Below are 16,396 nucleotides of genomic sequence, written 5' to 3' on the forward strand. Positions count from 1 at the left end.
CGCGCAAGCGTGCCTCGCGTGGCCTAGTGCAAAGCGTCTGACTCGCAACTAAAGGGTTGTGGGTTCGAATCCTGCCTAAAATTTTTAATTTTTTTCTTTAAGGCAAAGGAATTACTTTCAAAAGTGAAATCGTTTGAAACATACGGTGACCTTTATTCGCATTACATATCATGTTGTAATCACCCTTATTCCACGCGTGATGTCACGTTTCACGTAAGCATTGTGAGTTGTTTGAAATTCTTGCGCTAGGGTATGTAGCTCTGACGTCATGAACCTATCGACCCATCAGGATTTTCCAGTCACGCCACCGACATCGGTTTTTCTGCGACATGAGCTCGCTGACGCTATTGTGTTAAAATCATCAATTAGCAAGGCTGGTGCTCATTTGCAAATTAAATTGTCCGGCATCTTGTCAACAACAAACCTCAACAGCCAGGCTATGCCAGCTTATTCTGTATAAGAAAATGTTCACTTGGGCAAGCGCTATTTTGGGCCAGATTCGATCCGAGTGCGAAGGTGCGTATATATTAGAGTGAAAAATTGCAATTACACCTTGCTCCATGATTAGTCGCATGCGTGCGGTGCTGAGAGTAAAGAATGTTTGGTTAGAACAACAGGCATATGGATTGCCGCTCGGTGTTTCTATAAAAGATAGACTGAAAGGAGTTATCCTAAAACTTTGTTATATTTCGAAAATTTCATTGCTTTTAGCTCAGTTGGGTCGTCATCATATATATATATATATATATATATATATATATATATATATATATATATATATATATATATATATATATATTCTGAAGTGTATTTCGTAAACCTTATTTCATGATATATGACCACAAGGTGCATGCTCATTTCATATTTTTATGTGATGTAATTAATTGCTTAGTTCAATAACACGATTTCACTTTTAATACTGACACACAAAGTTGTAACAATCACGGGTATTTTAGACGACCTATCACACTTCGCGACATTTTATACCGTGTAAATAGATCAGCTTGAACTTTGGAATTTTACTTTAACACGAAGAAAGGACAAGAAAATACAGTATAGTTCTAAATTAGAAGCTGGTCTATTTACAGGTATGTACCAACAAGCTCAACTCTTTACTCTTGTACTTAAACATTTTGAATCAGTCAAAATATATTTTACTCGTAAACAAATAGATATTGAGTCGTATGAACACGACGTTATGTATGTTAATGTAGATTTTCTTCTACTCTTGCGTCAAAATTAAATAACTGAATTTAATATTTTTGGTACCTAAGAACAAAAGTAAATTGCACGGACGATCGAAGAAACTATATAGTTAATCGTTTCACAACGGAAATAGTGTATATTGCCAAAAGAACGCAGAAAATATGTCCTCAATTTAGCGGTTCAAACCGGTTCGAACCGGTTCAAACCGGTTCGAACCGTTATTTTCGGCTCCCCGGAACTGAACCGGAACCGAACCGAAAGCCGCGAACCCGAACCGGAACCGAACCGATAAAAATTTCGGTTCGACACCCTGGTACGAACCCTTCGAGTGTTGTCGGAGGGTTGCGGACAACACTGCCGAAGGTGTTGTCCCTCACATGAGAAACGTGAGAAGAGGGGAGAAGGAGGGATGAGGGGGAGGAGGAGAGGATGGAGTGGGGGAGGAGACGAGAGGACGAGCTTGAATGAGGAGGGGAGGAGGAGGGAGAGGAGGGAGGAAGAGTATCAGGTAAGATGAGGAGGTGAGGAGGAGGGAGAAGGGGTATTCACTCCCCTCAGTACCCTTCCCTCCTCCTTCTCCTCAAGAGCTGCGCACTAATTCGGCGTTACAGGGAGTTGTAAACGGCTTTCATTTTTTACGTTTTATTAGAGCTGATGAGCAGATGATGAAAGATGCTTATAAACTGATTCCATGTTTAGAAAATCACTTCCCAGACTGCTATGATTTTTTGTTGTTTCGAAAAGTGAGCAAACCACCCGCGATTCACACGAATGTTGAGGATGGCACCGGCGAGGAGCTCTTTGTTTACAAAATGCTGGGCTGTGAAGATCGCACTGCTCAGCATGCGATCTTCACAGCTCAGCACGCACATGTTCGGCTATTTCGAAAGTGAGCAAAGCACGCGCGTACGTACAAGCGCTGAAAATGGCACCACGGTCTGAAGCATCTTCTACTTCCACGGTGGCTCGTGCATAATCGTACGCTAGTCTTTACAAGCATGCATCCAAAGGCTGAATTCCGTGGAGCGAACACCAAAATTAGCGCTGCAGTACTCTATTACAGCACGCCGCTGCGTATTCGTCGGAAACCGAATTCCATGCGACAAACAAGGCGTGAACGCCGCTAAAGCCATTACATGATGTCAAGGCATCGGTTGCGTGAGCGACTTCATCTCCACCCAAAGGACGCACTTGGAAAGGCCGAAATATTGAGTGCAAACCAACGCACTATACAACACCAGCAAATAGGATGTTCACAAATTCCGCTTGGATGGTTCGGACTAGTGCCACAAATAAGCTGCGCTTCAGAGTAACAACACTTGGCCATATTGTGTATTAAAATCATAATTGCCAGTTATCTAGAGCTTTTTCTGAAATCACAATAAACGGCTTTCCGTCCTCCAGAAGTTTGTAAACAGTTCACGACAGAGCAATTAAAGCCATATTACATGAGCTTCCTCACACCGAAACTATAATGCTGAGGAAGTCTGACTTCTGAATAATTACGATCGGCAGTTGCGTCTGCTTTGCACAAGCACCAAGATGGCGGCGCCCACAACAATATCAGGAACACAGCGCCGATACTTTAAGCTAGTGCCACTAAATAAGCTACGCTTCAGAGTAACGACACTTGGCCATATTGTGTCTTAAAGTCATGGTTGCCAGTTATCTGAAGCTTGATCTGACATCACAGGAAACGCTTTTTCGCCCTCCACAAATGTTTAAATAGTTCGCGACAGAGCAAAGCAATAATACATGACCTTCCTAACACCGAATCTAACGCTGAGGAACTCGCACTTTTGAATCATGACGATCAGCAGTTGCGTCTGCTCTGCATACGAGCCAAAATGGCGGCGCCCAGAACAATGTTGGGGAACGGAGTGCCGATACTCTAAGCGCAGCTCATTTAGTGACTCTACTTTAAGCGTAGCTCATTTAGAGGCTCTAGTTCGAACGCGGTTCAAACTTCGGAGCAAATCGGAAATCGAAGCGACTTTTTTTACGGTATTGCTGATGCTCCGCGCCGGCCGTTGGCCCCTGCCGGTATTGGCGGACGCCGGGCGAACAAATTCTAGCTCGTCTAGATCGGCAGCGAACAGCTCGTGGCCGGAGCACCCCCCGAGCGCCCGACCTGCTTGCGCAGCGGCGAGCATGCAACTTGTCTGTTCCGGAAAAATTCTGCGTCATCTACGAGGAAAAGGCTACAAATAAACCACCCTTAAACATCGCTCAGTAATGAAAAAAAAAAACACCATTAACTAAACAAAATTACACTTTGATAATGTGAATAAAGCTACATAATACCAGTTACGAGTAAACAAACTACGCTGATTTTTATTATTTCCCGGTGAAGAGAAAAATATCACGCACGTTTTCCCATAGGAGTACAAAGGAAGACTGGAAAAACAGACTGGTTGCTGTCGGATTCGATTTGCAACCGGAAGTCCCGTAGAAACTTGCGCCAGCTGAGCCTCTAGCGATTGTTGTAATAACTCCATGCGCACAAAAGCTCGGAGCCACGTGCTCGGAACACGTGGAGTGAAAGCTTTCGCTCCAGAACCCAGCGACCCTGGATGAGCGTCGTACCAACGTGCGATCGTCTGCGTGATGCAGTTGTACTGCACTGGCTTAATTGCTCATCTACCGTGGGTGATAATGTCGCTATAATTTGGCGGACTATATTCCTGCTGCATAAAACAATTAACGACTAATCTTTTCTTTTCTTTTTTTTTTGGACACGGGAGAGAGGCGTTCTAAGTCTGGGCATGGTCCGAGATAAATGCTGTCTGTCTTGCCGCTAGACGTCGGCATCAACTTTACGTTAAGGCAGATCTTGACCGTCTGGAAGCTTGTTTTTTATCTGTGAAATGTCTGTCACGACTAATGTGACGTTGCGACGCAGACCACGTATGTTTAGCTCCGCGATTATCCGGGGGCAGTTTAGATATAGAAGAGCGCGAAGCAGCAAAGCAGTTTAGGCACCTTTTACCAGAAATGCGGATGATTAAACGCGTTAAAACAGTTGAATAAGGTCGCCATTATTAAACATTGTCATAATTTAATAATATTGGTTAGCATTAAATTATCTTGGTCAATAATCATGGATAGGTTTCTCGAAAACCGATGCTTTACAAAAGGTCGTATCCATGAGCTTTATCAATGGGGTCTAATATTGCGATGCCGCCAACCTTATTGCTGAGACAACAATATGGCAGTATTTTTTTAAACTTTATTATCTTAAAACACTTACATCAATTACGAAGGAGTTTTTGCTTAACCTTTCTTACGTTACGTTATAAGTTACCGGAATATCTGTGCTTGCAATGTCGCTTGCAACACTACTTCATAAACTGGCTGCCAAGCTTCGTACGAATCCCAGGTGACTCGGTGACTCCCGATATAAACTATATAAAAATATATAGGTGAAAGAAGAAAAATACGTTGTTTTTTTTTTTTTCTACAGTGGAGTTGTTAAGGGCTAAGTTCCCCAGGATCGTGCCCGGTATGTCAACACAAACCTACCTGGACAGCTACCGCCATCTATAAGCGACGGCGGAAAGCACACAACCAGTATGGTTTCCGCCGTCGCTCGTAGATGGCGCCAACCTTTCCAGCTATAATAGAAGAATGGACTTCTTCCAAAACCGATGCGCCCCACCGCGGCGAAATACCACGCAGTGCACTCTGGGAACTAGTTGGCCACTCAGTTTCGGTTTCGACTGAGCAGCTTCATCTCACGCTATCACTCCGCGACCGAACGCGCTGCTTGCGTTTTCGATTATCTGACTTTTCACGAACGCACAATACACTCATTCTCGAGCGATACAAAATGAAGACCGGGGCACTTTCCTTGGTTCCCGAAACACCGGATATTGTGCGTGCGTATGCAAACGTAGTAATCGTGGCTTAGTCACTTTACCCCACGAGTGCATCTTTGACCTCAATGTCAGTAATCCCGTCTAGTACCAGTGAACTGCTACTGAAATGTGTTCGTCTGCAGCCTTACACGCATTTTGTTTGCCAAACGTCCGCTTCTTGTTACATCATTGGGCGAAAAGCAAGCCGCATCCTCACAGAGTATCAAAGTTGAGGCCAGCGTTTACGCATAAACTTTTAAGGAAACGCAATAAATTCGACCTCACTACTGCACAAAAGTTACTATGATGTCTTCCTCGTGTCATTATATATCTCCCACTCAAACTTTATGCTGATAGAAGATTAACTTTTCGCAAACGTTGAGATCGGCTAGCTACGACGGAGACCCTGACAAGCGTCCCCTACTCCTCGCTAAGCCTTTTTGGACGAGCTTTTACTGATGCCCGAGATCTGTGCCGGGAACGGTGTCTGAAATTATCTCGGCATACTCAGGCAGGAAGAAAGCGAACACATAACAAATATTATGGCCATTAGCAACCATAAAATGCGCTTTGAATTCGTTCGAGCACTTGTGTGAAGAATGTCGCACCGTGCGCCGGACGGGCATGAACCCCAATGCGGTGCGCATAGGGGTTCATGCCCGTCTGACGCACTTCCGGCGAACGGTGCGACATTCATCACACAAGTGCTCGACTTTTGCATTCTTAAAACGGTCTGTATGCACGAATTTGCCGATATGATTGCAGGATAACTTTATGCGCATACGCGATGTTGAATATTAGTGGAATGCAAGCGGGTGGGGACTTCACTTCGTGCAGTGCTGCGGGCCAGTACAGATAAGAGATAAGAAGTGTGTTAAAATTGAGCTTTTCCATGGCACCTCCGAGTTTTACCTCGCATACTCAGGCACATTAAGAAAAACAGTAATTGCAAAAAGTAATTATTCGTCTATGGACGCACGAAGCAAACAAACTGCCTGATCAACAACACTAATGTAAAGGCGCGAGCTCGATGTACGCATACTTATTGGTTGCTACAGCTTGTTGAATCGTACACAAGCAAGATCCCCGAGCACTCGAGCCTCGCAACGTCGAGACTCCCAGCACTGGCTCTTCCACATACCTCGAATGGAACGCTAACAGGAAGGCTCAAGTACAAAAATACAACAAGCATGTGTTAAGCTATACGTCTCGGGCTTGTGCTAAAGCTTCGAGGTCTGGCCATTTAGGTTTGTTTAGAGACCACGAATGACGCTCTCGGGACCAGAAAACAATCTCTTGTCGACGTGTCGATCGAAACCGAAACCATGCCACCCTCCTCCCTGGCCAACTAGTTCCCAGAGTGCAACGCGCGCCGTGTTGCATGCAGGGCTTTATGGAAGTAGTCTATTGATAGTGGGGCGCGGTGGCGGGAATTCATCGAAAGAAACAGCGCGAAAAACAGACGAAGAAGAATCACACAGTGTATAGAGTACCAGCTCCGCTGGTCTTCCTTCTTCACGAGAGTGGAACGGTTGAACGTTTTTTTGTTTTTGTTTTTTAATTTCTTTCTTGCAACTTTTCTTTTTTCACGAGCTGTCCGGTGACACGTCGCTATGACGTGATCGCGTGCTCAGAACATTCCAAGCACAGATCGGCGAGACGAACCATCCGGGGCACCCGACACCAAGGTAAGTTAAGAGCAGATGTGTCTCTAGGATCGCGGGTAAACGAAGGTCCGTTGGCATAAAATGGCGAAGTCTCTCGCCTTCTTTTTATAAAAAAGTGCCACCGCTGAAATGTAAATGCTACAACCACGGCGAAGCAAGCAAAAAAATTTACGCCTCCTATTGGCACAACCCCCCCCCCCCCCCCCCCCCCCCCCCCCGCCCCTTCTTCCCAAACTCAGCAACGTATTGTTGGAGTCTTTGACTTCGCGTTCGTAAATGGGCGATCACAGAACCTTAGATTCTGGATCTCGCCAGTGGTCACCAGGGACGGCGCCAGGCTTTTCATAGTGAGGGGGCAGTGGGGAGGCACACGGCATTTTTGGGGAGGCATGGGCTTTCGATCCCACTAAAAGAAAAAATATTCAGGGACGATGACTTGGCGCTTTGGAAGTTTTTAATAGGTCAGCTCAGTTTATTCTATTATTTTAAAACCTATCTACAACTCTGGTTAATGTAGCATTTCACGTGCAAAATATTTAGCATGTTTACATTCGGCAATACTAAATAAGCACGCTCACGCTTGTCGTGACTCATCATCTGCTCTTTAGGCAGTCCCCTGCACCGCGAAAAACCAGAGGACGTCAGCGATCATGTAGATGTAGTGACGATTCTCCCTTCTTTGCTGAATACGCCTGGCAGAGGAACATGGCAACTGATTTAGCCGCGCCACTTTTCTTCACCTGCTTGAAGGAAGCCGATGATGTTTGGGACATCTTGCGTGCCGCACTGTTGGAGTGGCGTCGTAGTCCGCCTTCCTTTTGAACAGCTTTCTTCCAGTTTCGATAGCCCTCTGTCAAAATACAGTACTTCCACTGTTTTACTCACCCCCAAATACAGCAACCACTTTCAGCTTTCCTCCAACTTCCTGGGATAGTCCCTCGAAGGGACGCCGTGCCCCAGGGTCACTAATGATGGAAGCATGGCAGTTCTCGAACCGCCAGGCTCCGACCTGTACACTTTCCCGAGCACACACAGTCGCCGTCACCGAAGTCGCTTCAAGAGACTTGAAATAAGCATAGAGACTTGAAATAAGCTGGATGAGCTAGACACATCAAAGCCGCCCATTGGGAACTCGCCAGTCGGCCCGAACGTCTCAGGACCTTGAGAGATTTCCTCGGTCAGAACATGAACAGTGCCCTTGAGTTCCTTTGTCTGGTAGGCACGAAGCGACGGCGCAGAGCAGATGGGATTTTAAGTCTCTCCGAGTAATCACTTGGGTGAAGCTACTTTCAGGAAGTCTTTTATGGTTGGCGACAGAGGAAGTGAGTGGTAGACGACGCTCCTTAGCTTCGGCAAGCCATACCGATATTCATGCACCGTTCTTCACGGGGTACGTAAAGAAAATAAAGCGGACTGCACGAAAAAGTTGAAAGCGTCCGGTATGAGGCCTCTTTATGCTGGCCATCCTAAAGAGGCCTCAGCCTCTTTAGCTTAAGCTTCTAAGCTTAAATGGTAAAACAAAATGGCTAGGTAGCATAAGCTACCGCCCGATCCAAAGGGCTAAGCCGCATTCATCCATCCATCCATCCATCCATCCTTCAAGCCAATGCCTTTTCCATGGGACGAGGAAATTAGGAAAATGATGAACCACGTGGGTCTGCGCGCGAAAATTAGGGTGAAAGGGGGGGGGGGTGTAAAGGCTGGCATATTTTTGGGGTGGCAGGACAAAATTTAGGGGAGGCGCCCGCCACCCCTCGCCTCCCTTTGGCGCCGTCCCTGGTGGTCACCTCTGCAAGTTCCCTTTGTGTCTGCCGTTGTATGACTTGAGCACGCTCCACCATGTTTTCTCTACGTCGGTGCGTGTCCTGCCACCAGACCTCCAGTCTTATCCATGTCACCATCACCGTCAAGTGAATGTTTTCATGTTGCCGCTTCGTTCGTTCCTCTTGATGATCCAGGCCCTCTGGCGTTTCCTGTTCTTCGCCGCCGCTACGGAAACCCAGCACGACCGACAAAGTTGTCGACGGAGGCTCCGAAGTGACACGTTGGCATCGTAGTACCAAGGTTCCGTCGCCTCATCCGTCACTCCAAGAAGCGAGCAGGCCCTTTCCTGTCCCTTCAAGAATTTGGCTCTCCAGAGCCGATTTCGTACTATGCACGCCTTCGCGAAAACTAAAGTACCCCTTGAGTTGCCGAAACATGTCTCCTTCTCAATGGCCTTCTTCCCTGTGAGGTACAGTCTAATGGAAAGTGTGGTCTTCAATCTGACTTTCCACCTGCACGCCTCTGCCGCCTGTATGCTTTCCCTGCGCTGTGCGGGTTTCACTCTGCACCTGCTTACACCCTCAAGCCCGTTGGCCGCAAATTCGTAGCGCTGCCGTAGTCTTTTTATGTGATGGATCCGCATGGCGCCTCTTTCTTTTTGTATACGATGTAGAGCAGCGCGCGGTGAGCCCAGTTGCCCTCCGGCAATTCTTAAAGGTGGCATTCGTAGCTCGCCTTGGATCTGGTTTCTCTCGTTTCAAATGTAGACAAACCCAGGTACCTATGAACTCCCTCCTTTTGGCCCTACTTTTGTGACCGGCAGGACCATATTTCCCACACCTCTCTGCCGCCTCTCCAGGAACTGCAGTCTTGGTGACGATAGTACCAGCAGACCATTTGAAAAAGTGACACCTGGAACGTCTTCAACAGACCTCGGATTACCTCGTACTTGTTGAACGTCCAGAGCGTTCTTTTTGCCAGGATTATCTATCCCCTGATTGCGGCTGTCTTTTTGTCCCTCTTATGATCTGCGAGGCACTTTGACCCAGCGTCAAGGTTCACCTCCAGGTATTTGATGATGTCACACAAATCTAACGTTCCGCCTCAAAGGGTTCACAGTCTGTCCACCAGTTGATTATTCTGCAGGTTCCGATCTCCCAAACAGGGGACAGCACACTTGCTTTGGCTGAACTGCAGCTTGAGGTGCATGCCTCCTTCTTCAGATGTCTTTAGGAGCTCTCGCAGGTCCTATGGTGAGTCGGCAAGGAGTACCCGGTCATCGGTATACATGACAATTGGCACTTCCTGTGTTTGAGAAACCCCCAACTACCCAGAGCACAATTTGCGGCTCGAAATTCGGTTTACTTCCGCCCGAAAAAAGTCGATCAAGACCTGGCCGGTTCGAGTCCCGCTCACTCTCTTTTCCGTGGTCACGGGCCGTTTTCTAAGGTTTCGACGTGAACACCAAATTTAATCAAAGTCGTTGGTCATTGAAGCACAGAGTCAATAATAAAAATTAAAAAAAATAAAAATAAATTTTTTTGTGGCTTCTAAAAAGCTCCAAATACGCTGATTGAAAAAAAAAAAAAAAGTTGCACAGAGAACCGGAAGCATTCTGTGCGTGCGTCGTTTCGCGTATCGTGGGACTCGCGGGGACGGCGATGGAAGCGGACGACGGGCGTGGGACCTCTACTTCAGAACTGTCGTTCGCGGCACCGGCGAATTCCGTCTGCCTTTAAAAGGTATATTTGGGGCTGATCAAAAGAGTTGGTATTCATCCCGTACGACACGCCCGACCATCAAGCCGATTTGCACGAAGACGTCGCCGAGCAGTCGCTTACTTCTCGTGGCTGAAGACATCGGTCGCGCAAACGTCAAGCACCGCACGAAGTGTGTACTTCGAGTTGTATATGCACGCGTATGATTTCTTTACTGTATGCGAATGTCGCCAATGCGTGGTGCATCCCGAATTCGACCCGGGTGTGCTTCTGCTGAAGGAAAATCGGCAGCAAACTTTCCAACTTACACTTTACCGGCTGCATTATTACCGAGGAAAGAGTTCCCCCAATAGCTCAGAGGAAAACCGTCCGCTTCACACGCGGCAGGACCGCGTTCAATCCCAAGTGAAAGCGTACCTTTTTTTTTCTCTCGTTTTCGGACATTTTGCGACGTTTACATTTTTTTTACAATTATCACCGAAGAAACAAACAAAAAAAAATGTTGTGGACCAAACGTTGCTTAACTAAATGGTATGCGATTTCCTTTTTGACACCTGCGAACTCAATGTAATCGCTGTCCACAAAATGCAAGGAGCATAGAAATCAGGTTGCGTCCGCTTACTGAGGTGCCCGTAAATGTTCTACAAGAATTGCAGCCAGCCATTGGTCCCGATCCCGTTGATCTTTCGGAAACCCTACCGCACAATGCCACTTTTTTTTTTCGGACGCAGGACATGCGAGCCAGCTCTTCATGCAACATCTTGGGTATATTCTTTTCGGAGCCGATCACGGAAATTCACTGCGGAATTCACCAATTCCCTACTGATCTCCAACTCCTCAATGTACAAAACAACTCATCTTGGAGTACAGAACAGCGAGCGGAACAAACATAACTGCAAAAAAATCGCACAGCAAACAGTTCTCGATACGCCTCCACGCATGTCGTCTGCTACGCAGAGGGAAAAAAAAAAAAAATAGCATGGTCGGGTGTAGCCACGCGGCCTTCGCCACTCACTCTCTCCTTTCCACTTCTCCGACCTCCGCGCGCGGGTTTCGGTTTCGGTTTTTAGCAGTTGCGTCTTTTGACTTTATGAAAAATATACGCTACTCTGTTGCGAAATATTAATTGGGTAGTCCTCCGACAACATAATAAAGCGCCTGGCAAAAAATGAAAAAGAACAAAAAAAAGGGGGGGGGGGGGGTTAGCGTCCCTTTAAGCGCGATCCAAACCAACACCTTTTTGTTATTATAATGCAATTAAATGCAAAGGTGCATTCGTCGACCTTTTTGTGCGCGCGTAGGCCGTGCGCTTCCCGGAAATGGCGTATTTCGTGGCGTTTTTGCTGTTTCCGGTGCGCTTTCTGAGTCGCAACCATGTTAGGAGGGTGCGGCTTCGGGCGAGCAGAGGGCATCTGCGCCAGACGGCGAAGCCGGAACTATACACCTTTTCCGCGTAGTCGTCGCCATCTTGCGTGTTGCAGCGACAGCCCCGCCGTCTGGCGTACGGTTGTTGTGCGCCCATTTTGGTATGCGGAGAGCAGCGTTGTTCCTACACTCTAAGAAAAAATGGAGGAAAAAAGTAGCAACGACGCGCCTTCCTCCCTTCTACCGACGCGCCCCCAAGCGGACACGAGAAAAGGGGAGGAACGAAATGTTTTTCTCCTTCTCCAGGCAGACGGGAGAAAGCTTTCGCCCTCCCGACTCATCGTCTTTCGGTTTCGTTTTTCGAGCAGGTCGCGCACGTTGTTTAATAAAGAGCTGTTGAGTTGATTGAGCTTCAGCAGCAGCGAAGGCCGCCTGTGATTCCGTCTTCTAGTCTAAACGTGCAGAAAATTTCGGTTGCATTGACGTTTTTATCACTAATTTTATCAAACGAGCAAACGAAGCCGCTAGAAACAGCGAAGTTCCGGAGCAGTGCCAGCAGCGCCACGTACACTGGGGGATGGCCGTCTCCGGATTGCGTAGTTAGTATGTATGATTCTATGGGATTGCGTGACTCGCGCGGCACGGAACTACAGCCACTGCAGGCTGCAGCACTACAGACTACAGTAGCGAAAGCACGCGGAACTGTGTCGACGTTTTCGACGTTATGGAAACCGCAGGAACTGCGTCCAAGACAGGCAGGTTTTGCTGCCGGCTGCCTGGGTGCCTTCCCCCCTGAGTTCGGTTCTGTTTTCCGATGCCGAGTGCAACTGGCGTTCAACGTGGCTCTGTGTTTGTGCGTGTCAGCAACATAGCCGCAACATCGTGATGACAGTGTTGGGTTGTGAACAGAAGACTGGAATTATCGCCGATGTGACCATGTGTTCGCGTATCAGTGGTGTAACAAGAAGATGAGATCGTAAACTGTTGGGCATTGATGCTGGTGGTCGGGTTGTGATCGGAGGGGGCGGGGTGTCGCAGGTTGACATTCCGCTTTACATTAAAAAGTTTAATACCACTTGAGGGATTACGTGCAATCGATCAACGTACGGATAGTCATGTTGGAACGCTGGTCTGAACAGTAGAAGCTCCTATCGTACAGTGGCCAATGTGACTGTCGGAATTAGGGAGTTTTAGCGAGTCGTTTTTCAAGCACACGGCTCCGAAATCACGAACGGTACAGCTGGTCCGTTCCGTGAAACCGTGCGTCAAATTTGACATACTTTAGCGAGTCGTGAAAGTGGCGCGACCGTGTAAACGATGATGATGATCATGCTTAACGGTGGCGCCACCTTCTAGTAAACATGTGAAACATTCTGCAACGTGTAAATCAGTGGCGACGGTGGCGGACACCGTGGTGGCGGCTCGTTTCCGGCGTACGACTGATGTAAACAAGACGGCCGACGTAACATTTGCTGGTCGGAATTTCAAGAACTGTGAAGCTAGATAGAATAAAAAGTGTCTGAACGACCGCAAAGGTATGTGGTGTGTCTCCGTCATCTTCAACTTGAACGATCGTTCACGTTGTATGCCGTCGAACCAAATCATTTCGTCTGCTCGCGGTCGCCACGGCAGCTAGTCTGCCCGCAGATCGCAAAAATTTACTAGCATGCGCAGTTTACAGCATTCACGATCGCTTACCATTGTGAGCAGTCCTCGAAAAGATTTGGTTCAACCTCTCAAATGAAGCAGACTTAAACAGGACGGCGAATCGCCTCCCGGTGTTTTAAGCCTAACGCTCGGCTGGGTCGGCGAAGGCGGTCGCCGAACCGACCGCCATCTTTTTTTTACCCGAGTCGTGAACGGTCCTGGCTGCGTTGCGGTGACGACTCCAGCGGCCGGAATGGGAGAAACGAACGAGAAGAGCCTCCCGACTCCCCGAACGACTCGCGCGCGCATGCGCAGTGGCGTCGCCGATGCGTTCGAGGGCGAACCGTTCGTGTGGAAACGACCTGCTAAAACTCCCTATTGTCTCGTCCCCGAGAGCGATTGCGCTCTGGGGCAAGGACTGAACAGTACGAAATCGTGACGTAAAGTACGTATATTTACAGTATGGAATTTCGGCATTAAAAAGAATAGTAGGTAAAATTGAAAAAAAAAAGCTACCCTTTATTTTGCTGCTTAATTATACTACAGTTGTTGGAGAAACTGCCCTCCGTGGCGCGCTGGGATGAGCGCTAGAAGTTTTCGGGCTCGCCACGGCGTAGTTCCGTCCACTTAACACCTGCCGCAAGTCGCGGCTTTGACTGCATTCAAGTTGATCGAAAAGCAATTTCTCAGTTCGTGAAGCATCACTTCCAGCTGACTGAATATCCGCTCTACAGAGATTAATTCAAACGGCAATTGCAGCTTTGCGCGAACAGCACAAAGAGAAAAACAAATAGAAATACAAGCTACGACGTGCAGTGTGGGGAAACAAACTCATGGCTTCGAACCACATTGGAGCGGCTTGATTTATTGGCTTTCAATTAATTACGGCATGATTGAGCGTTTACTTTTTAATAAGAGATTCAACCCCTGAGCCATTCAAAATACTCTCAGAGGTATGACATTGCAGGGAAAAAATCAATATGCTGGGAATATATTTTATTGCTTAGGGAGTCACCGAAAAGTTCCGCACGTTCAAAACGACCAGTATAAAAGACGGAAACGCAGAGCACGGGTGTAGTGTTCGGGTTAGTGTGGTATTCCGTTGTATTGATATTTGTGTGTGCAGTGCATGTGCTTAATGTATGTTCACCTGATGCTTGTAATAAGTGTATGGGTGTCATGTGTGTATAGTAGAGGGTCCTCAAGCGCAGCAGTGGCCTGAGAGAAGCAAATTATTTTTTGTAGAACATGAATTGGGCGGTACCTAGCGCCATCTAGCCTAGCTACTTGCAATTACTCTGCTTGACCCCGCCATCTGGTGGCTAGCGATTTAACCTTCTTTCACGCTACGCGATAAGCAGCGGCTTCGAGTTCGTTCTTTCGAGAGCGGCTTTTGGTTTCGCGGAGCGAGTTTGCCCTTCTCCGTGATGTGCGGTTGACGAAGGAATTGTGACTCGAGGAACGCCAAAGGTAAGACGCAAAGTGCGCGAAGTAACTGGGTATCGGTTGTCCCCGTTTAACATCGCAGTGCTGTCGACGAGAAGACTGAGTAACTGCTTTCGAAACGCAGGTTTCTGCACCTGTGGGGAGAATCTGGCTTCGGGAATAAACACAGTTTGCGGAAAGCTCGGTTACGCTTTCATTTGCTGCTGCTCTCGCCCGTACAAGAGACGTAGCGTCCTCGTTAAGCCTTATTGGGCTCGATTTGCTCGATTCGGGGCCGCCATATTGAGATGCAAGCGACGGAGGAACTTTGCTCCCCTGCTTCAGGGACGAAGGTTTCTCCCTTTCTAAAGGAACATAGGTTACAAGACCGTTCCTCCCGTAAGGGAGGACTATCCGTACCCTTTTTTCTAAGAGTGTAGCTCCCGCGTTGTCCCCATTGACCCCGTGCATCGTATCTTCATTGTTTTTCCTTTAGTGAGTTCTTAATTCGTTTGTTATTGAAAGTGTGAATTATTCTTGTGTTCTGGCGTGTTTATTCGCCTTCATGGCGCCCGTTCTTGCGCCAACAGCGCCGAGAGGTTCGTCGCCAGTGTCGCCGGTAATCGAAATCGGAGGCATGTTCACTTTTCCTGAGGACGTTTACCAGTGTTTACTCTTCGCGTGTTGTTGTTTGTGAAGAATGACAGCCTTCTGCAAATGACTAACGGAGGGTTTCTATGCGCGAGCGAGGGCGACCCTGGGCATAGAAGTATCATCGTTTAATCGTAGAAATACTCACAATGGGAGTTGGCGACGCGGGGCGAACGGTTTATTGTTATGGTGCACCGTCGAGGTACGATCGTTAGTTACCGGGACATCTGTACTTCGTATGACGCCCAGATGCATCGGAACTATTCAGGAGATGGGGGTGAAAAGGGGGGGGGGGGGGGGGGGGAGGACGACGACGATTTTGCGCCCTCTTTTCGTATTGTTTCCATTAACGTATTTTAACGGGCGTCGCTACCGAGCAACACACAAAATTATAGTGCACATCCTCGTAGGAATGAACGGAATGAAAAACAAAACTTAAGTAGCCAATAACAATCATTACACCCAGGGTCTTACATTTGCACCACAAGCTGCAAAATTCGTTCTACATTTGACTTGTCGAGGCCTATTACTGCACTTGTAGATGTCCGTTTCTATACTGCCTATTTGCTTTTATTATGAGCTGATATTGCATCGCTTCCCCGCTGATATCAGCGGGGAAGCGATGCAAAATGTATACGTTACAGCCACATTCGCTTTGCGACTTCTTGTGTTCGGTGCACAATTTGTCGCGCGCTATCTTCCGTTTTCGGAAATTGCTGCTGCAGCCAACGACTGCGCAGTGGCAGCCCGATGACCAAATATGCGCGGACATGATACATCGATCGTATTAACCCACCTTATCACAACTCACTTCGCTGTCAAGGGCTTCAAAACCCATTTAACGCGCGCTACTTCAGCATCTTGCCAGCCGGCTGGGCCTGCTCCCGCATACCGGAAGTGTTAGAACCGGAAGAACCATTCCCGCTGTGCGCCGAGTCGCCGAGTCGAGGCTACGCGCGTTACGCGCTGGGTCGAGGTTAGACGGAAAAGATGTATAGTGCCCTCCACCGATTGGCCGGGAGCAGGAGCGCCCTACTACGTCACAGCGCGTTTTCTTGTGCGTTCAGAAAAAGCTGAAATCATCGAACTTTCCTAT

The sequence above is a fragment of the Ixodes scapularis genome, unplaced genomic scaffold, assembly GCF_016920785.2.
Source record: "Ixodes scapularis isolate PalLabHiFi unplaced genomic scaffold, ASM1692078v2 PGA_scaffold8__174_contigs__length_109621045, whole genome shotgun sequence".
NCBI lineage: Eukaryota > Metazoa > Arthropoda > Arachnida > Ixodida > Ixodidae > Ixodes > Ixodes scapularis.